Source organism: Monodelphis domestica, chromosome 1, assembly GCF_027887165.1.
Source record: "Monodelphis domestica isolate mMonDom1 chromosome 1, mMonDom1.pri, whole genome shotgun sequence".
Lineage (NCBI taxonomy): Eukaryota > Metazoa > Chordata > Mammalia > Didelphimorphia > Didelphidae > Monodelphis > Monodelphis domestica.
The window spans coordinates 640,298,062-640,320,724 of NC_077227.1; positions in this window are offsets into that span (position 1 = coordinate 640,298,062).

Here is a 22,663-nt window from a genome sequence, read left to right on the forward strand (position 1 = left end):
TAATATAATATTTTTGTTCTATAAGAAATGATAACTAGGAATATTTCAGAAAAACTTGGAAAGATTTGTATGAACTAAGAAGAGGAGAATACTGTCCACAGTAACAGCAATATTGTAAGGATGATCAACTGAAAAAGGCTCAGCTCTTAACAGCAATACAAAAATTCAAGATAATTCTGAAGATCTTGTGATGAAAAATGCTATCCACTTCCAGAAAAAAAAAATGCTGGAATGTGAATGAAGATTGAAGCATATTATTTTTTACTTTATGTTTTTATGCCTTTTGGGGGGAGGCTCTTTCACAACATAAGTAATATGGGAATGTTTTGTATGACTGTGCCTTTATCAAATTGCTTGCCTTCTCAGTGATGGGGGAGGGAGAAAATTTGAAACTCAAAATTTAAAAATTGTTTTTACCTGTAATTGGAAAAAATATTAAACAAAGAGGAGAGGATTGGTGGTTAGAGAAAAATATATAGTTTTGTTTTAGACATGTTGAGTTTGAGGTACCTACAAAACACATTCAGAGATATCTAATAAGTACCTAGTGGTGAAAACTGGAGTTCAGAAGAGAGAAGGAGACTATATAAATAGACTTAGGAGTCATTGAGACAATAGTTGAATCTATGAGAGCTAATGAAATTATCAGGAAATAATACAAAGAAAAAAGCAAAGAGAGATTAGTACAGACCCCTGAAGCACCCATAGAGAATAGGGCAAAGATGATAATCCAGTAAAAAACCATAAATTTAAAATCTAAGAAGGAATAGTCAAACAAATGAGTACAACCAAGAGGAAAAGTGTCATGAAAGCCCAGGAAAGAGACTCCAAAACAAAAAGAATGGCTAACAGTATGAAAGGATTAGAACTCAAAACCATCAGATTTGTCAGTTAAAAGATCACTGGTAAACTTGGAGAGAACAGTTGTAGTTAAACGTTGAGGTAAGAAACCAGATTTTACAGTCCAGAAATGAATGTGAAGTGAGAAAGGAGAGACAATGAGAATAATCAGCTTTTTTCTAAGAATTTGACTATAAAAGGAAGAAGATCAAAGTGAAGGGATTTTTAAGGGATGTTAAAATACGGGCATGGTAGGGAAGTAGCTAGTTAATAAAGAAAAATTGGCAATTAGAGAAAGGGAATGAATGAAGGGGCAGAAGGAGATAGCATCAAGGAGACAAATAAGAGGGATTGGCATTTGCAAACAGATGAGGCACCTCTTCTTCTGGGGATGGACAAAGGAGAAAATAATATTTGATCATTTTGAGGAGATTTAATGTGTAACTTCAAAGAGAAGAGGAAGCTGTCAATGGATGGTTTTCAACTTCATTTTTTCAATGAAATATTTGGTTAAGTCCTATGCCAGAGGTAGGATGGGAGATGATGCCATAAATGTCTTGAAAAGAGAAGAAATAATATTTATATTTAAATGTTTATAATATTTAACAGATATTTCCCTATACTTCTAATCCATAGATCTGTGTATAAGACATAGCTATAGCTCTTCCTCTTTCTTCTAACACTCGGAGACCCCAGAAGTTTTAGCAAGGCTCTTCAGGATAACTGAATTTCTAGAGGGAAATGAGCCAGAGAAACAAGTGAAATGGAGAAAGAGATACAGCTCCAGTGTGGAAGAGCAAACTCTAAGGTCTTTCTCCTTGTTAGGATCTAATATAGGGTAGTATTATAAGTCATGAAGAATATACAGGTCCCTGGGGAAAAGCCCACAAGAATAGGGAGAGCATTTTGACTTACTGATTTATACGTGAGTCCCTTCTGTGCTTATTTGTTTTTAAATTGGACCAATGATTCCACTGGTGTAAGAAGCTGCTGGTGTGGAAGGCCAATGAAGCTGGACACCTATTCTGTAGTTTAGAGTCTTAGAAAGTTACTTTCCTGGAGCCACAGAGTAATCTAATCTATCCTATTTCTCTGTGTGACCATATTTTTCAAACAAGTCTGAACACGTGGTATGACAAAGGAGGTTCCTTTTCAAACAAACTTGATCTGTGTTTTGAAGCCTTGTTAGGGTAAGTGCATATATAGGGATTCGATGGCATAAGTTGCCCAATTCTACCCTGGTGGATACAAATAAGTCTGGGGAGTTTAGAAGTCCCCAAAGTATAATCTGGTCCTTTGTGTCAGGAGAAAACCTGTGATACAATTCATAGTAGAAACTGGTCTCTAACTCCAAGGATATTTCCATTAGACCTGTATGTCTTTCATTTCCATTTTCTAAGCCCTAATACATATAATACTTTGAAATTATGTAGCTCTTTTCTTCCGAGTATTCAAGGAACTTTGTGTAGCTTTGATTCATATTCCTTTGATTTAAATAACTGAAAACATGCTTTGTTTATAATCCCTTAAACATGGATTGAAAATTCCTTAATATAAGTTTCTCTTAACTGCCCAAATCCTTAATGCTTAAGGGCATGGTGTATATTGAGAGGGAAGAAAATAAATAGAAAGATTTTCACAATATATAAATGCAAGCTTACTTCAGCTTTCCAGGATCAACATCCTGTACTGAAAGATTTAGCTTTGAATTTGAAAAAATATCAAGTAAAGATGGTCTCAGCATGAAAAATATCTGCCAATTTCCTACATTCAAATAATTGCTTTCTCTTTTAACATGTTACAGAAGTTGTTTTTCCAGTAAATTTTTTTCATGGTTAAGTTTCTACAAAAGATATTTGGAAATAACTTAACATTGATAAGAAGAAAAACAAATTATAAGGTTATAACAGTTGCATTTAAACTTTTTTGGGTTAGAATACAGTTAAAGTCTTTCTTAAGGGGCAGCTAAGGGCTCAGAGGATAGAGAGTCAGGCCTGGATGGGAAGTCGTGGGTTCAAACGTGACCTCAGACACTTCCTAGCTGTATGACCCTAAGCTAGTCACTTACCCTCAGTTGCCTATCCCTTACCACTCTTCTGACTTGGAACCAATACTCAGTGTTTACTCAGGTAAGGATTTTAAAAAAATCTTTCTCAAGATCCTTTTAGATTCCATAATTTGAGCCTCTGTATACCTCAAATGAAGTCTCAAAACATACACCCATGTCTTTCTTATCCCACAGTTGGTCAAAGATTTTATGTAAAATTAATCAGAATTTGAACCAATGCAAACATTTTAGAGTCTGATATTTTCTGGCAAAAGTGACCATATTTTTCAAACAAAAAATCTGATCACACAGTATGACAAAGGAGATTCCTTTTGAAAATTCACATTAAATATTCATTTTCTTTTTTGGAAATGAGGACTATCCTAGATAATCCAGGAAATCTCTTCCTATCTAAAATAGTTCATAATGATAATGCGATTTCTATACATAAATTAAAAAATCAGTATGTTAACAATTCTGGAGGATTGGGGAGGCCATAGACTTGACCATAAGTGAAAATATATGCAATTCAAACACTCAAATGAATCTTTAATCGCTTTGATTTCAGAATTCTCTCCATAGACATAAATCATAACCCATCAATGCCTTATTGTCCTACACAATCGTTGCCCATTTTCTCCCATAAGTTCAACCTAAGGGTCCAATCAACATGCAGGAGGCTTTCCTCATTCTTTCTTGATACCACAAGGCAATAAATTTTCTTCAATTTTACCCACTATTGCTTCTCCATTTTATGATGTGATAATGTTTATGATCGTTGGTCATTCTTCTTTGTAAGATTTGAGAATTGAATTTATATTCTAAATGGATGTTGTCTTTGGCCACCATCTCTTTGATGTCAAATGTTTGCTGATTGAGATGTTATATAGAAATATAACATTATTATAAGCATTAATGTCATTTCTGCCATATCATTTTTCATTACTAATTATTTGTTTTAAAAGTTTAGGATTTAGTTGTTTCAATTAGTTTATGACCTTGATTTTTGAAATAATTATATCTTATTTTCTAATTTTTGTCCTTCACAAAGTCCCAATTTAATGTGTCATCGTGGTATGGAATTGACCCTGATTGTTATAGACTATGCCAGCACAAAACCAGTCCTGGCATGTTCTATCATGTTGGAAAGACTTTGAGTATATGCTCCAGCAGCAGAAACCATCTGCTTTCTGAGGATCAACCCAACTAATTATGGGTAGTCTCATCACCAATAGGCTGGCTATTTACTGATAAATTTTCTGATAATACATGAAATAAAAAATATATGTACAAAATGGGTTTAAAAATCTCTGAGGACTAATAATATATTGCAAAGTGCTTGAAAGATTAGAAAAGTTAGAGAATATTGACTAAAAATTGATAATATAACTTGTTGCAAGATGATCAGAAGAGTATCAAATCCCTGAATTAAACTCAAATCAGTGAAAATAATTACATTGATTTTTGTGGTTATAATAATAAGGATGTATTCAAGGGTTCTGTGAAACCTAAATCATGAGAATGTTATTATTAGTAGGCTTCTTCCTCCCAGAAAATAAAACCCTTTAAAGTTGATATTATTGCTATCAGTGAGAATGACAGGAGGTAATAGAATCTTATTTCTATAACACTGAGTCTGGAGACCTAATTTGTGTTTCTAGTTCTGTCTACTGTAAGGGGTGAAATTGTGAAACTGTCTTTAGAACTCTGTTCTTCTTTGACATTCTTCATTGTATATAGTATATTACAGCATGCTCATTCCCACCATGTGCTTCCCCATTGCCCACTGCATGACATTCATTTTCTATTATTTGGAGACCATAATTATCCATATCTTTCAGCCATATAACAACCCTGGTTGAATACTGTTATTAAACAGATGGAACTCTGTTTCCAGGAGAAGGTTGAGGGTCATTAAAAGAATTTTCAGTTTCCTGAAGACAAATCAGTTTTCACTCCTCTCCTTTTTAGTGCTGGGCTCAACTTGGTCCAATTATTTATTTATTTTAATTGAAGTTTTTTATTTAATTAATTAATTTAGAATATTTTCCCACAGTTACATGATTCATGTTCTCTCCCTCCCCTCATGTCACTGATCAAGACCTATTTCCATATTATTGATATTTGCACTAGGGTGATCGTTTAGCGTCTACATTCCCAGTCATATCCCCATCAACCCATGTGATCAAGCAGTTGTTTTTCTTTTGTGTTTCTATACCCACATCAACTTGTCCATTTATGCTATCTGCCACAGATGGACATACTTTTAGACAAATCCTCTAAGTTAACAATTTAACTCTTTGCTATAAATGAAGCAAGTCATTCTCATGTATTTAGTCTTTCCTGTATGAATGGTGAGGCCAGACTCTACTGAGTGGTAATGAATTTCTCCCAGGAGGCTCTGCAGTGTTCCAAGTCTTGATGCCGCCAGCACAATGTGGTAATAAATGCCAACAGGCCCCGTTCCAGGGCTCGATACAAACAACACAATGTTATTTGAAAACAGGAGCATCTGGAGTAGTAATTCACCCCCACCTCCTGCATGAAATCTTTCTTCAACTTGGACTCTACAATGGATCTCCTCTCCTCTAGTGGCTAATACCTTTGGCAAGTTGACACTCTGATCTTATGCCTTGAATGACATTTATGTGTTGAGGTTGCACAAGGTTATTTTTTTATTTGTGGCACTGCAAATTTCAAGGGATCTTGAATTATTTTGTTGTATGTGTAGCACATGCTCAGAGGCAACTATCTTTTTTTTTTAAATTTAATTAGATGGTTTAGAATATTTTTCCATGGTTACAAGACTCACGTTCTTTCCCTCCTTTCTCCCACCTCCCTCCTGTATCTAATGCACAATTCCACTGGGTTTAACATGTGCCATCGATCAAGACCCATTTCCTTATTATTAATATTTGTACTCGGGTGATCTTTTAGAGTCCACTTTCCCAGTCATAGCCCCACCGACCCATGTGATCAAGCAGTTGCTTTTCTTCTGTGTTTCTACTCCCACAGTTCTTCCTCTGGATGTGGATAACATTCTTTCTCATAAATTCCTCTGAATAGTTCTGGATCATTGCATTGCTGCTAGTAGAGAAGTCCATTACATTCGATTGACCCATAGTGTATCAGTCTCTGAGGCAACTATCTTACCTCACACTCCCATTGACAAGTGGGGTCTCTAGAACACGCTACATCCTTGAGGGGTTGGAGTTTGTCTTTTCTAGTGCTATAGTCCACAAGTCCCTACTTGTGATCTTTCTGCCAGGATTATCAGTTGACCTAATCAATCATACCTAATTTGCTTCTAGAAAGGGGTATTTACTATGTGTGTACTACATACTTAGAGATTCTGGAACCCCTAAAATTACATTACCCAAAATTCCTTTCTGTATTACTTAGAATCCTTTTTCCTTTTTCTGAGTCCTCACCTTTGTATGATTATATTTAAGTCTGCTGTGACTCCTCCCTCTTCTCTTCTTCCTCATGGTCGAGTTAGGGAGGTTTCATGCTAGTTTTTTTTTTAATTTTAATAAATCTTACAAAGATAATACTTGAGTTATTGAATTTTAATTTTAATCTTCACCGTATAAAACATTACCCCAAAAGTGTGAGACACAGTCTCCCACAACTACACAGAGTGTAGGGTAAAGAGGTCTCAAGCTTAAAGAACACCTACCACAAAGGTGTAAGTCATGGGTCCTGCAAATTCTTTTTACTGGGGTCCTCAAAATATCCCCCTTAGATAAGGTATACGCTCTGCTAGAATCTTTGATTGTCTTGGAATGTGATCTCCTTAGCTCATCCAGTTTCTCCTTGGCTGTCATTAATGACCTGGAGACAGGGCTAGGATGGGGAGAGGGAGCCCAGAGTGCTCCAGGTCATTCCAACTGGTAAGTGCCCTCTCCAGCCAATGAAGGAATGAGGAGGAAGGGTGGATCGAATGCCAAAGTGCTTTCTTTCCCACCAAATGATTCCTCTTTAGGATTTGTCTGGAATGCCCTTTCCTAGCTCACTGCCCACTCAGATCTCCTTAGCTTTGACCTGGCTTCTAGTCTTATACAAGATCCCCAACATTGGACCAAGTTCCCCAATCAATCACAATAGATTTCTTGCCAATGTCATTCCAGTAGATGAAGGACTTTTTGTCTAAAACCTATCAGTCAAAGCAAATCATTGTTGATTCAAAAGAGAAGCATTTTAATCTGATTGTTATTTATGACCCTATATCACACAAAGGACATTGAATGATTTTGATGAAGGTTTAGCATCTTGACACATACTTTATTTTTTTATTTTTTAACTGAAAACTTTTATTTAATTAATTAATTTAGAATATTTTTCCATGGTTACATGATTCATGTTCTTTCCCTCACCTCCACCCACCCACCCTGGAAGCTGATGTGCAATTCCACTAGGTTTTACATATTGACACATACTTTAAATTGATTCAATTAATCTCTGCCCTTTATGGACAGGAAGGGAGTGGCTGGGTAGCTCAGTGGATTGAGAGTCAGGCCCAGAGATGGGAGGTCCTGGGTTCAAATATGACCTCAGATACGTCCTAGCTGTGTGACCCTGGGCAAGTCACTTAACCCCCATTGCTTAGCCTTTACCACTCTTCTGCCTTGGAGCCAATACACAGTATTGATTCTAAGAAGGAAGGTAAGGGTTTTTAAAAATATATGAATGGGAGACACCTTATTGGCACTGTTTATATTCTAATCCAATGTGGGCTTGATCTGCCATCTTTCTCTAGTGGGCAAGTGATCAAGTATTTTTTGACAAAGGAGCCTTTCAGGCACTTTTTTCACTATAGCAATAATTCTGTATAAAAATTTTACAATAGTCATTGCCATGATTTAACTCCTCTAGAAACATGTCCACAACAGATCATTGGATAAAGATCTCGTATTTAAAGTACTAGAAGTCAAATGAAAGTTCATAGATGGTCTACAGATGGTGTATTCTCTTTTACTGTCACTCAGAAACAGAAATAAACCACATAGAACAGAAAGTCTTTGCGCTTTTCTTCATCCCATGGATTGACATGGCCAGCAATCTAGAAATGAGCTTATTTGTACTTAACTAAACTGATTTATGAAGAGCAGATCTATTCTACTGCCAGGCCACACTTGAAGTTTTTCAAGTATGGTAGAGACTGCCAGAGCTTGATTTTTTCTATAATAGCTTTAGAGAACCTAGCTGCACTTCCACACTGCAATAAGGCATCAGAGTATGATTTTGTGGAAGAACAGTGGTTTCATCAGCATTTAAAATTCTTTTTGACCAATGCATAAATTAGGTAATAAAGCAAGAGATACTAAAGATCTACTAAAGAGATACTACACTAATAATGTTATATTAATAATAATTATGGGGTAGGACAAGCTAATATAATAAAAATGATCATCCTATCCAAACTAATTTACTTATTTAGAGCCATACCCATCAAACTACCAAAAAACTTTTTTTATCGAATTAGAAAAAACAATAACAAAGTTTATTTGAAAGAACAAAAGATCAAGACTATCAAGGGAAATAATGAAAAAAATGGGAAGGAAGGTGGCGTAGCAGAACCAGATCTTAAACTATACTATAAAACAGTGGTCATCAAAACCATATGGTACTGGCTAAGAGACAGAAGGGAGGATTGGTGGAATAGACTTGGGGTAAATGACCTCAGCAAGTGTAAACCTCAAAATTTCTTAGACTTATAAATGTTGGAAATTTCAACACTGGGAAATTTCATACTTGAAAAATTTCCTATTGATAGTGGGTCTTGACTATTGGAATGTGAACCCCATTGGCATGGGAGGTTCCTTCTCCTCCCTTCTTAAGATTACTTTAGGACAGAAACCTTTTGCTGAACAATGGAAAGGACTTTGACCTATGCTTAAGCATAGAACAGGAATTTCTTTGAGTCATGATTGATTTTAGAATTGATACAATGGAGATACTTGGAATCAATCTCCACCCTACTCAGTCCTAACAGGATTGAGTAAGGGCTGCAGCATAGATCAAAATTTAATTATTCCAATCTCTACCCTACTCAGGTTAACAGGATTTAGAAAGGGCTGTAGCAAAGGATCAAAGATTTAATTATTTGAAAATATGACCTTCAACAGACATGTGCAAAGCCAGAGACCTCTGGGCGGTCCTGGGTTAAGCTAGAGCCTCCATTGGCACAGGGAAATTGATGGACAGGTGATTGGTAGATGTGAGGACTGAGGGGAGGGAACTTGGATGGTTTCCTTAAGGATAGGGGGGTCTGGAGACTGGAGGTGGTTGAGGAGTTGGTAGGAGTCGTTGCGGTGTGCTCTGAGAAGCTTGCGCTGAAGGAAGCTGAAGGTGGGGGCCCCAGAGACTGTTTCTCCATTTTTGGTCACGTGAGTAATAGGGACTGATCTCCTTTCATTGCCCCAGCTATCTAAGGGCTTGGGCCTTTTGGCCCAGCCTAAACAGAAGGGGTATTTAAGCCCTATTCCCTTCTCTCCCCTTTCTCTCTCCCTCTATCTCTCTATCTCTAATTCCTTTCTTCCTCCTGTTTGTAATTAAAACTCCATAAAAGGCTGATGGCTGACTTGAGTTTTCATTAAGGAATTACATAGCTGAATTCCTTGGCGACCTTAAATTAATATATATCAGTCTTTTAAAAGTGATTTCCTTGTCACACAAGACAGTCTATGATAAATTCAAAGATCCCAGCTTTGGGGACAAATATTCACTATTTGACAAAAACTGCTGGGAAAATTGGAAAACAGTATGGGAGAGATGAGGTTTAGACCAACACCTTACACCCTAAACCAAGATAAACTCTGAATAAGTGGACAACTTGAACATAAAGAAGTAAATTAAGTGAACACAGAATAGTATACTTGTCAGATCTTTGGGAAAGACTTTAAGACCAAGCAAGAGTTAGAAAAATTTACAAAATGCAAAATAAATAATTTTGATTACTTTAAATTAAAAAGGTTTTGTACAAACAAAACCAATGCAATTAAAATTAGAAGGAAAGCAACAAATTGGGAAACAATCTTTATAACAAAAACCTCTGACAAAGGTCTAATTACTCAAATTTATAAGGAACTAAATCAATTGTACAAAAAAGCAAGCCATTCCCTAATTGATAAATGGGCAAGGGACGTGAATAGGCAATTTTCAGATAAAGAAATCAAAACTATTAATAAGCACATGAAAAAATGTTCTAAATCTCTTATAATCAGAGAAATGCAAATCAAAACAACTCTGAAGTATCACCTTACACCTAGCAGATTGGCTAACATGACAGCAAAGGAAAGTAATGAATGTTGGAGGGAATGTGGCAAAATTGGGACATTAATGCATTGCTGGTAGAGTTGTGAACTGATCCAACCATTCTGGAAGGCAATTTGGAACTATGTCCAAAGGGTGCTAAAAAACTGTCTGTCCTTTAATCCAGTCATAGCACTTCTGGGTTTGTACCCCAAAGAGATAATAAGGAAAAAGACTTGTACAAGAATATTCATAGCTGCGCTCTTTGTGGTGGCAAAAAATTGGAAAATGAGAGGATGCCCTTCAATTGGGGAATAGCTGAAGAAATTTGGTATATGTTGGTGATGGAATACTATTGTGCTCAAAGGAATAATAAAGTGGAGGAATTCCATGGGAACTGGAACAACCTCCAGGAATTGATGCAGAGTGAGAGGAGCAGAACCAGGAGAACATTGTACACAGAGACTGATACACTGTGGTAAAATCAAATATAACGGACTTCTCTACTAGCAGCAATGCAATGATCCAGAACTATTTGGATGGACTTATGAGAAAGAACATTATCTACATCCAGAGGAAGAACTGTGGGAAAAGAAACACAGAAGAAAAACAACTGCTTGATCACATGGGTTGATGTTGACATTAAATGATCACACTAGTGCGATCAATAATATGGAAATAGGTTTTGATCAAGGACACATGTAAAAGTCAGTGGAATTGTGCATCAGCTATGGGAGGGGGATGGAAGGAGGGGAGGGAAAGAACATGAGTCTTGTAACCATGGAAAAATATTCTAAATCATCTAATTGTATTTACAAAATTTATTGTATTTTGTTCTATCCTCTACTAACATATATCATAATTGTTACATGGTATCTTCAATTTGTTTATTAGTAGTTTCATATAGGTATTTCTTATATTCCCATTAGGAATGTAATCGGTTTAGGATAAGCTCTGTATCTACAACTTGTCCTTTGTATTTTGTATACCTGGCTCTAACTAGACAATTAAATAAGTGCTTATTAAAAACAACCATCACCATCACAACCCACAGCAGAGATAAATCTGGTCTTAGCACACTATAGGAGTGTGAACTCTACTGACCAGGGACATTATTTTACTCTATTGTTAGTATAAAAATTAAACAAAAGACCTTGATAAATGTAGAGACCATGCAATAGAAAAATCTCATTTCAAGCCAAATGTTTGACATTTGAATAATATGAAATTAAACTAGGAATAGAATTTTTTTCAAAAAATAATAAAAGGAACTGTTTTTAAAGGTTGAAAATGGTACCATTTGAAAGGATAAGATCAATTAGAATAAATGAAATTTTTAAAAAACCTCCATTTCTTGCTACTAGAGAGAGAAACTTTTTACATAGACACATCAAAATCAAATTAAAAAAACACATCTGGAGAGGGAAGTTTTCCAATATCAAGCCAGGAACTTCAAAGCCTGGCTTTGTGAATGTGGGCCAATATATATTTCCTGTTTACTTATGGAAGAACTCAAGCTATAGTAGTCTCCTAAACCTTTGGACAAATCTTTTGAGGTGTCAGAATGGAAAAGAGTCTGATGGAGAAAGAAAAATAAAAGCACTCTTCATGTCCATGTAGCTAACATTGAAATGGTTCCTCTTTCCCAACTCTATATAAATGTTTTCTGACTTTTTCTTCAGATTTATCAGTAAGGTAGAATTGAAGAAAAGGATAATACGGTGGTACCTTGGTACTTGTCATTAATTTGTTACAGATGGCCGGTTGAGTTCCGAAAAAGTTGAGTACCATATGAATTTTTCCCATAAGGAAGAATGTAAATTGAATGAATCTGTTCCAGACACCCAGAAAAAAAACAGATTTCACAAGAAATTAAATACATTAAAGAAGTTGTGTTTTACTAATAAACATTAATCACACATAGGCATATTAAAAAAAAAGTTAAAGTCATTAAAATAATTTAAACTTAACTTTACCTGTATTGAGAGGAGTTAGCGGCCGAAGGGAATGGTGAGGAGGAGAAATATTATTGTCTGGTAGGGAGTCCCCTCCCATAATATCTGAGAGCAACTGCCTTCTGGAATTCTTTCTCTTTCTCTTTTCTATCCCTTTTCGCCGCTGAACTGTGCTTGCACTTCACCAGGTGTAAGCTTCACAAGAAACCTATCCAAACGACGTCGTTTTTGACTGCGTTTGGAAATTCTTCTGAAGTGGGAAATGACCTGGTCATTCAACAAATGGACAACTCTGCTTGTTGTCTTTATCAGGGTGATATTTTTCAACAAAGTTTTGCACTTCCACCCATCTTGCACACATTTCCTCGATTAAGAAAATGCGGACATCCTCCTTTGCCTCCTGAGTCCTCACCTGAAGACCTCCCCTTCCCCAGCTAGCTGTAGCTGCTCCCTTTGAAGTTCAGGCAACTCCTCAAGGTTGAGTAATTCTTTTCGTTTCCGAACTAACACGTCATCCTTTGTTTTGGTTGCAGGACCCACACTTCCGGAGATCCCAAAGCCAACTAGCAAGTGTGTGGAGTGCCAAACAAACATCAAATACAGGCATTTTTTTTTCTCATCAAAATGCATATTAGAGGAGTTTCAAAACCATCAAGTACCCAAGTTTGACTGTAGTTTGAAAGAATATAAACTTCTTGAGGTCCAGGATTGTAACATCTTTTTACCTAGTACAGTACCTGGCTCCCGGTAAGTACTTAATAAATACTTGTTGAATGAAAGAGTGAGCTGAAGGTATGGCAATATCAAAACAACTTTTTTTTTTTAAGAATAGGAGAGATTTAAGCATTTTTATAAGTAGAAGGAAAAAGATAAAAGAGAGAAAAGGAGAGAAGAGAGAGAGATAAGCAGACAGAGACAGAGAAGCTGAAGGAGAAAGAGAAAAGGAGACCGAGAGGAGAGAAGAGAGAAAGAGAGAAGAGAGAAGAAGATAGAGAAGAGGGAAGGGAAAGAGAATGATTGGAGAAAGAGAGAAAGACAGAGATAAATTTGGTTTTGCACCAAGCTTCTTTAAACTTTAAGGCTTATAGCACACTTTACATATGTTATCCTATTTGATCTTTATAATGATGTGCAAAGAAGGTGCTACTGTGGTGGTTAAAAGAGAAGAGGTCTGAGGAAAGAAAGGTTCTGAATTCGAGTTTCTAAGCATATCAGTTTGTTAAACAATGTATGCCAAATGCTGAACAAACCAGAGTCGGGACCCTTCCTCAGTTTAGGGCTGGACCCCAAATACAGGAAGAGATAGACTTTTACACATTAAAAGCAGTTAATCAAATAACACCAATTAATTAAAAGGAAACAATACAACATAATTGGAGGAAAGATTAGGGATTTTCCAATTTGGGAGGAGAGTAAACAGATGAAATTTGCTGAAATCAGAAAAAAGATTTGTTCCATTCCCTCCAAGGGTTCTATGAACAATCAAAGGAAGATGGAAATAACAACCGACTGATCCATAACAAGCCGGTTTTCAGATAAGTCTTTAGTTAAAGAACTCTACATTTTTAGTAAGTAAAGGTGGGCTACTTCCCCAGCCACACAAGGCTAGGTTCAAACAGTGCAATATGGTTTTCTCCCAATTGTCACAAATGAATAATTTTCCCACAAGACATGAATTGGATTATTCCCATAATTGAATAGAAAGGGAACTGAGCCAGCTCTAGGTTTGAATGACAAGATGGAATCAGTGTGGTTCACTCAATTGCCTCCATTCTCACTATGACTCACTGTTCTATCCCCCTCAATTCCCTCAATTCCCTCATCATTACTATCTCCATTTTCCAGAAGAGGAAACTGAGGAAGGTTAAAGGTCTTACTCAGGGTCACACAGCTAAAAAGGATCTGAGGCAAGATTCCAACAGTTGTCCTGGACCTGGAAGGCCAATGCTCTGTCCAGCACACTCCCTGAGGTGTGGAGGGATCAGACTAAGTTACAGAGGAGAACCACCTCATCATCTGAGCCTGGAATTGAGAGAGAGAATGGGTGAAATTAAAGAGGGATAGAAGAGCCCCAAGGTGCTATCTAGCCCAACCCCCTCATTTTATACATTCGTATTGTTAGGTACAATAGACAAACTTTCCAATCAATAATCACCTAACCCTATCACTCCTAAAAATCTTAAAACAGTTAAACAAAACCACCTAACAGAGAAATCATGACTCCTAATACTTGGCGTTTCCACTTTAGTTGTTTACTGATTATTAACAAAAAATGACATGTCCTTTCATTTTAATAGCTTGGTGGATCAGCATTGTTCTGGTGTATTTGACCTGAGTTTTGTTGCCATTTAGTGCCATCTTTATTGACATTTCTTTAATTGTGTACACTGCTCTCTTGGCTTTGCTTTCTTTTTATCTCATCTCTTCATTCAAAGAAAGGTTTTAAGATGTGGGAATGAGAGATGAGGGAGCTCATGATGGATCGCCTCAATCATTCCATTAAGATAAGTGATGAAATCATCTGCTGAGGGAGAGTGGAGTAGGAAGTTAAGTTGGGGTCATCAGAAGAGAAAATTGTTTGGAAAAACCTGTATGGGGATGTAATAGGATGTCAGGCTCGGAGTAACAGGACCCATTCGAGGTTGTACAAAATGGATTTGTAGTAGACCAAGTCAGTAAGATTTGTGACTTCTATTCGCACCCTCCTACAGAAGCTTGAGTAGAGAAAGCCAGTGGTTAAAAATAATCAAGATTGAAGTAATGAAAGGTCATTGGGATAAGGAATTCAAAGATAGCAGGCAGTGCTTTGCTGACTACCTTTGGACTCTGACGACTCTGGAAGAGTGAGATCAACAACTTTGTACAACTCTGTGTCATTTACATTTAATTCATGCACAAGTTAAGACATTCCTCATACCTCAATATAGATGAAGAACGAGCAATAAGAAGAGGAGATGCTTGGAGTTTGTCTCAGAAAGTCTAACTCTAGCACTCTTACAAACCTCAACTCTGCCCCCACTCCTGAAACTCATTTGTATTGTCTAATGGAATCTAGAAATCCCAAACTTGTAGCCTAGTAAGATCTGATGAACCCCAAGTTTTAGGACTAGATTGTAAGTTGAAGACCCCAAAGTGTGTATTTGTTCCCTTCAAACTTTGGGGTCTCCAATTTATAATCTAGTCCTATATCTTGGGGTTCATCAGATCTTACTAGGCTATAAATTTGGAGTTTCTGGATTCCATGGTGGCAGTATCTAGGATAGAGTAATACATTCTTTATATTTTGAGAATGATATAAAAATGAATCAATAATTATGTTTTGTTCCCAGTCAGAAAGGCCCCAGTAATACAAAAGAGAATCTATTACCTTCTCTCTCTGGTGAGCATATCTCTCTTTTTTTTTAAATCTCTTATCTCACTTTCCTATGTACTTTCAAATGCATTTGAATAATCATAAGATCATAGGATCCAGCCCTGGAAGAGACTACAGAGATCCTCTAGTGAACAATGCAATAGTGTCTGATTTTCTTCTCTGCTTTATTGGTAGTGGTGACTCCATCTTTTCCCTAAATCATAGCACAACTGAGCATGACTCTTAATGCTTTCCCATACTATTTGACATTGTTGACTCTTGCATGTCATCTCATCTCTGCTTCCCCTTTTATAAATGGTGGGGGGAGATAAGTTCTCCAGTGAGTCAGGTATATAAACGTTGGAAAATTACTGTCTAGCAGTAGAAATAGGTCTCCAACATCTGGTTACACATATGTAGCTCTATATAATGAGAAAACTAGCCATTTGTTCCTTTTAAAAAGAGCAATGATAGAATTTTCTCCCACTCCCAAGAAAATTTTCAGAAGGTTTAAAACCTCTTTAACTTTAGGTTTATGGATTAATATAAATATATCTGAAAAGGCAGGAGATAGAGAAAATTCTTACTTTCTATCTCAGATGGCAAGACATTGAGTATATCTAGATCTTTGCAGGGAAATTATGGCATATGCACGACAATCAATAAATTGGACAGCTGCTATAGCAACGCAATCTCCTCTAGGCTTTGGTTTACCAGACTAACACTCATGCCAGAATACCAAGAGGCATTTAGGAAACAGAGAGAAAAATATGGAGCAAAAAACTAAAGCTTTATATTATTTCCAAATGAAAGCAGCAGGAAGAAATGACAGCCAAGATTATTTTTTAATTTTATTTCAATTTTAGTAAATTTTTACTGATATTTTGTTTTCCCATTAACTATATTTCCCAACCCATCCCTTCCTTCTCTCCCTCCCACACTGTCATGCCTTATAACAAAGAATAAAAAAAGAAGCAAAAAAAAAACCCAAAACAGTTTAACAAAACTAACCAACATATAGAAAAAGACATCCAAGATTTATTCTATTCTCAGGACCAGCTTTCATACTTGATTCAATGATGGACTAATTTCTTCTCTTTTACTTTAGTCTCACTCAGTTCCCCATGGGTTTTATTTAGCCCTAATTCTGGTGTCCTCATAATGATGAGTAGCTATAATTTGTAACAATAAATTATGTTTTTATGGGCTAAAGGAATAGAACACAAATATTCATTTGACCCCAGTTTCCCTTAGTTGCCTGAAATATTGCCTACAGTAATTACTTCCTCACTAAATTTAAATTGTCTCAGTGACAAACCTTTTTTCCTTCTAACCATATGGGTCATTCGCTTCTGGGAAACATACATCTCCTGTGCCTTTTTCCTTTATGAAAGTGACTGTGAGAATCTTTCGTTGGCCTCTCAGGTCGAAGATCAAATACTGCCAGGTGAACTGATATATAGAATTTTAGAGCTAGAAGAAACCTGAGATCTTGTTGCCTAACACCTCACTTTAGAAATGAAATAAAATGTTTATGGAGTCATCACAGAATAACTTACCCAAGGAACATGGATAATTTGTGGGAAACCCAGAATTTGTACAAGGTTTCTTCATTCCTAGTTCAGGGCACTGTCTCTTTCTCTCTTTCAAACAGTAATATAACATTTATATAATGCTTTAAGGTTTGTAAATTGCTTTATACATATGATCTCATTTGATTTGTATAGGTGGTATGATTATTATCCCCATTTTAGAAACATAGAAGCAGAAGCTGAGAGATTAAATGTCTTATCCAGGGCTACAAACCTAGTAAGCATTCAAGGCAGGATTTACACTTGGGTCTTCTTGACCTAAAAGTCAGTGCTTTTTATCTTCTATACACTAAGTCGCCTCCCAGAGATTTGTTCTTTATGGAAAAATTTAGTATAGCTACTGGGGTTGGTAAAATAAATGGCTTTGTTCTTTTAAGTTATTAAAAGTTAAAGGTTTCAAGTTTAAATATAAAAGGGAAGTAGAATATTCTTCCTGTTAAGGTTTGTATTAATATAATTTGCCCTTAAAATCAGTTAGTTCTTCTTTCAGCTAAATAGTAAGATCTGCTTGTGAGCCGAGACATTTCAAGGTTTCTTGGTATGGGTGGATATTTGATGAATAAGGCAATCTGCAAGAACAAGTGGTTTGTCCCTGTCCTGTTTATGATAGAGCAATAAGCTGGAATATAGAAAAACATACTGACTTGAAAATTATGGAACTGTTTTTAGAACAAGCGACTAAACTACCTGTATAATCTTGAAATTTTTAGCAAATTACCTTAACCTCAACGGAGGTCAGTTTCTTCATCTGCAAAACATTGGACTGAATTACATGATCTCCGAGGCCAGTTCTAGTTTTAAAATTCTATTTTAAACAAGCACTTACTAAATCCTTACTATGTGCAAGGCACTGTGCTAAATGCTACAAATATTAACTCATTTGATCTTCTCAAAAAGCCTGTGACGTAAGTGCTATTATTATCCTCATTTTATAGTTGAGGAAAGTTGAGGCAGACAGACGTTCAATGTGAGCCATTAAGCACCTGAAGCCATGTTTGGAGTTGGGTCTTCCTCATCCCAGGACCAGCGCTCTGTCCACTGTGCCACCTCGATGCCTTTTAGCAACAAGAAGGGAAAAGTTTTTCTCCATTAAGGCATCAAGCATTTACTGATTGCATGTGTGCATGGCGCCATGTTGGAAAACAGGAGATACAAAATGAATAAGGCATGGTTCCTGATCATAAAGAGTTTACGATCTGAAACAACGGAAAAACTAGTCATCTAAGAAAACTATCAGTCTTCTGCCTTGTGGACTAAGCTAGTTCTTTCCATTTAAAAGGTATTGAAATCATCCTTATTTTTATCATCCTTATTATTATCCTTTATTATTGAAACCATCCTTATTATTATGCTTATTTGGCTCAAGAAACTAAAGGTGTTGGCTATCAATAGTTTCTTGGTTACTAGAGTACAAAAAACCACAAGGAGCTCAAAGCCCTACCCAATATTTGACAGGTAGACCATCATGGCCAACTCAGAGATGAGGGAAATTCATTTAGTTGAACCTGTTGAGTGTTTTTACTGTATAATCTTGTTGAATATCCTTCCCTTGTTATGGATAAGCACATCTCCTTTTGATGACTTTTAGACTGGCCACACAGTCTTGAACCTAAACTATGAGCTAACTGAGCTGGTCATTCCTTGCCTACAACACCTGGGTACTCAGAAACTAACGAGGGATCCTGGCTTGGTCCTCCAGAGATCTATTATTAATTATTACTCCATAAAACTAACAGCTGTGCCTTTGACTCATCTCTATCTACTCTATATTAGTGAATTTCAATCTTTTTGGTGTGTGACAAAACTGTGAATTTGCTGAGACAAACTTGAAAATGAGAATGGGATAGAGAGAAGAGGAAGTATTTATTTTTGCTCCACTTTTATCTAATCATATTATAAAATGAATATACATATATGTAAATAAAGGAAGAAGGGAGAGACAGAGACAGAGAAAGACTAAGTCACAGATGTTTATGTTAGAGATAACATTAGAACCCATATGATCATCATTTTATTGATAAAAAGTCTAGGGAGGTTAATGGTTTGCCCGAGATTTTAAAGTAAGTTAGTGGCATTTGTAAAAACAGAATTGTAATTTTCCAATTTCTAGTCCTGGAAATATACAAAATAAAATTATATGTATGTTAGCCCTTTATGTGTGTATATATACCCCCACATACATCTATGTCTTACATATAAGCCATGCTCCCATCTTACTACCAGTTTACAGGATCATAGATTTTAGAGTTGAATTATACTATAGCTATAATCTTGTTCATTCTCACCCTATTTTACAGATGAAGAAACTGAGGCCCAAAGGAAGAAAGTGATTTCTTCAAGTTGACACAAGTAGTAAAGCCCAATTTTGAGATCAGGTTTGAATCTATGTTCTCTGACTTTAAATCAACACTCTTTCTAGGTCCCCTGAAGGAAAGAATTCTCTTGATTCTTTTGAATTGTTTCCCTTAGATCTTGAAACCAAAATGTTAAAATTATGGGAAATGTCTCCCATACCGAACCATAAAGGGTCAGCTTGAACTTCTGCACTTCTTCAACAACTTTAAAACAGTAAATTATCAAAAATAAAGAATAATACATTTACATGGACAATTGCCTTTATTATCCTTATGATTTCAGTGGTAATAAATTACTCCATTTTATAAAAATGCATGCATTATTTTTTAAGACTCCAAGTCTATTGATGCTTTTTGTTTTTCTATCATAATAATTTCTGGTTAAGATATCCCCTCCCTACTACCCTCTCCTCTCATTATAACAGACAAATCAAGTAAAACAAGCGAATACGGTGACTGCATCTGACAACTTATACATTTTGCACCTACATCCTTATCTCTCTACTGAGAATCATGTTTTTTATTTTCTGTCTTCTGGGACCAATTTTTGTTATTTCATTTACTCAGACTGGTTTCCTTTTAGTACTCTTTTCATTTGCATTATTGTAGTCATTTTCCATGAGGCTACTTACTTCATTCTGCATCAGTTTACACATCTCTTTCTTTGGATTACTTACATTGTTTATTACTGTGCAATAATGTTCAATCACAACCATAAGCCATACTTTGTCCAGTCATTATCCAATCAGTAGAAAGCCACTTTTTGTTTGTAGTGTTTTATTACCGCAAGCAAAGCTGATATAAACATGATATAAAAACAAAACAAAACAAAACAAGGGAGCTTCATGAGGCACATTGTTAAGGGAATACAGATGCTGATCTGATAGCCAATTGCTATCTAATCAGGATAGCACACGTGACTTTTCATGAAACCAAAGATAATTAATTTAGTATTATCTTCACTATAGTTTATATATCATATTCTATAGGAACATGAAGTTTACTAGAAGAGGAAAAAAAGGAGGATGCTAAACTAAAAAGTTTGAATTTTGTGGACTAATTAATACCGTTCTTAAACTGAACAACTCAGAAGACTAAAGTAGATTCTCCTCAAAGCAATCCCAGGATGCTTACTGAGGGCTGAATAAAATCTAGCTAAGATAAAAAGTGAAATGTGCTGAAAGATGAAAAAAATGAAGTTAACCTGGAACAGCAACTTGGTTACTTTCAATTTATACTACTTACTTGCAAGCTTTGTTTCTGTGCCCTATGTGTCTCTTGAATTTCAACTCTTGATTTTTCCCTCCTATACACTTCTCTGTACACTCCATATCTTGTAAAATTAACTGTGGTGTTGCAGATGTATGAATCACAGAAAATCTTGTAAGAAATTTGAGTGATAAAAGAATGACTCTTTCAAATTCCCTGATGTTCCCTGGAACAAAAAAAAAAAGAGAGAGCTCAGGATTCCTGGCTTTTTGCCTTCAGTTTCTTTTTCAGTACCCCTTTTCTGAAGCTCTCACTCTAATGGCAGGCATACAGCTGATCCCAAACACTAAGCGATGACGAATATCACACTGTTAAAAAGGTCACAGCCTGTTCTGCCAACAGACACTACCAGGCTGGCTTGTGAGTGGAAATTTACCAATGATAATGAGGCGTTTCTCCTGCTTTAAGAATTCCAACTTGGGAAATCTGAAACTGGATTCACTTGCATGTTAAAAATTTGGCAAGTTTTAGATTTACTGACAAGTGAACCCAAGTCAGTTTTATTTGCAAGTTATCAGTTCATTCTACACGTTTCCAGTTTGCAATTAACACCACTGCACAGATTTTGCATGTGCCACTTGCTTTTGGCATTCATAAATACTTAGAGGAATAAATGTTAAAATTTAGTTGTCATTAAGTTTCAAAATCATAGACGATGCCTACTAAAATAAGCAAAATTACAACTGGGGTGTGAGTGTAAAATTCTAGGAATTGTTTTCATTTTCTCTCCTGGTTAAAAGATGTTTTTGTTATGTAAAACTGCCTACTTTGAAAATATCTAGGCAAAGGGTCAGGATAACAATTCAGCTATTTAACACAGCTCTGTAAACAAATCACCAGAGAATGACTTAAAATGAAGTAATCAACTTAGCTCTCTATCTGCTGGGGATAAAAAGAAAAGCTTAAGTCAGTCCCTGCCCTCAAAGAGCTCCTTATCTAAGGTGAGAAAGAGAAAGAAAAGCAGGTGGGAAAGTCCCGCCAGCAGATGATCTGGGAAAGTGAAAGTTTTAGAGCTGATTCCATCTTGGAGAAGAATGAGATTCTGGAGATTATTAATTCTAGGAAAGCATCTGGGTGGGAGTGAATTCTTAGAGGGCCCAGGAAGTCTTCAAAGTACGCCCTCCACCATACCCAATCAAAGAGAGATCTCAGGGGATCTCAGGGCAGGAGATGCTAAGGAGGACTGAGTTTCAGAGTTGATTTTATCTTGCAGAATGATGAGTTTCTGGAGATCCTAAAATCCTAAAAAGCAGAGCAAGATAAACCATCATCCTAGAAAAAATTCTGGTAAATCTACTCTCCTATGTGGTAAACTGAACATTGGACTTTAGGGTAGTCATTTGCTGCTGAATACTTGATTAGAGAAAAGGAAAAAACTGAAGATACAGGAGAGGGGTGGAATAGTGGCTAAGATAGCATAACAATAGAAAGTATGCTAAAGGCAAAGGACATAGATTTGAATTCTACATCTTCTAGTAGTTAAATCTATGACTTTGAGGAAGTCTCTTTTTCTCTATGGGCATCAGTTTCCTCACTTGTAAAATAAGAGAGTAAAACTAGGAGGCCTCAAAGTTACCTTCAAGTTCTAGGAACATAATGCAATAATAATAATAATGTTTCCTTAATGGTTAGCTAGGTACTAAGTAGGGGTACTTTAAGTTCTTGATTTGATTTAAGTTTGCTAATGGTTAGCTAGGGACTAAGTAGGGATACTTTTAAGTTCTTGATTTGATTAAGTTAAAGTTTGCTGATTGATTGATTACACATTAAAAATAAACTAAGAGTCTAATTCCCTCTTTACAATAGAAAATGAGCTCCTTCAGGACAGAGATTATCTTTCTTTTTCTTTATATTTGTTTTCCTAGTGCTTAGCATAGTACCTGACACATATTAAGTGCTTATTAAGCATTAATAAATATTTAGTCTATCTACTGATCTATCAGTCTAGCTAAAGATTACAAAGACAGGCAAGAAACTAAAGACTTTGGGGACACAGATGG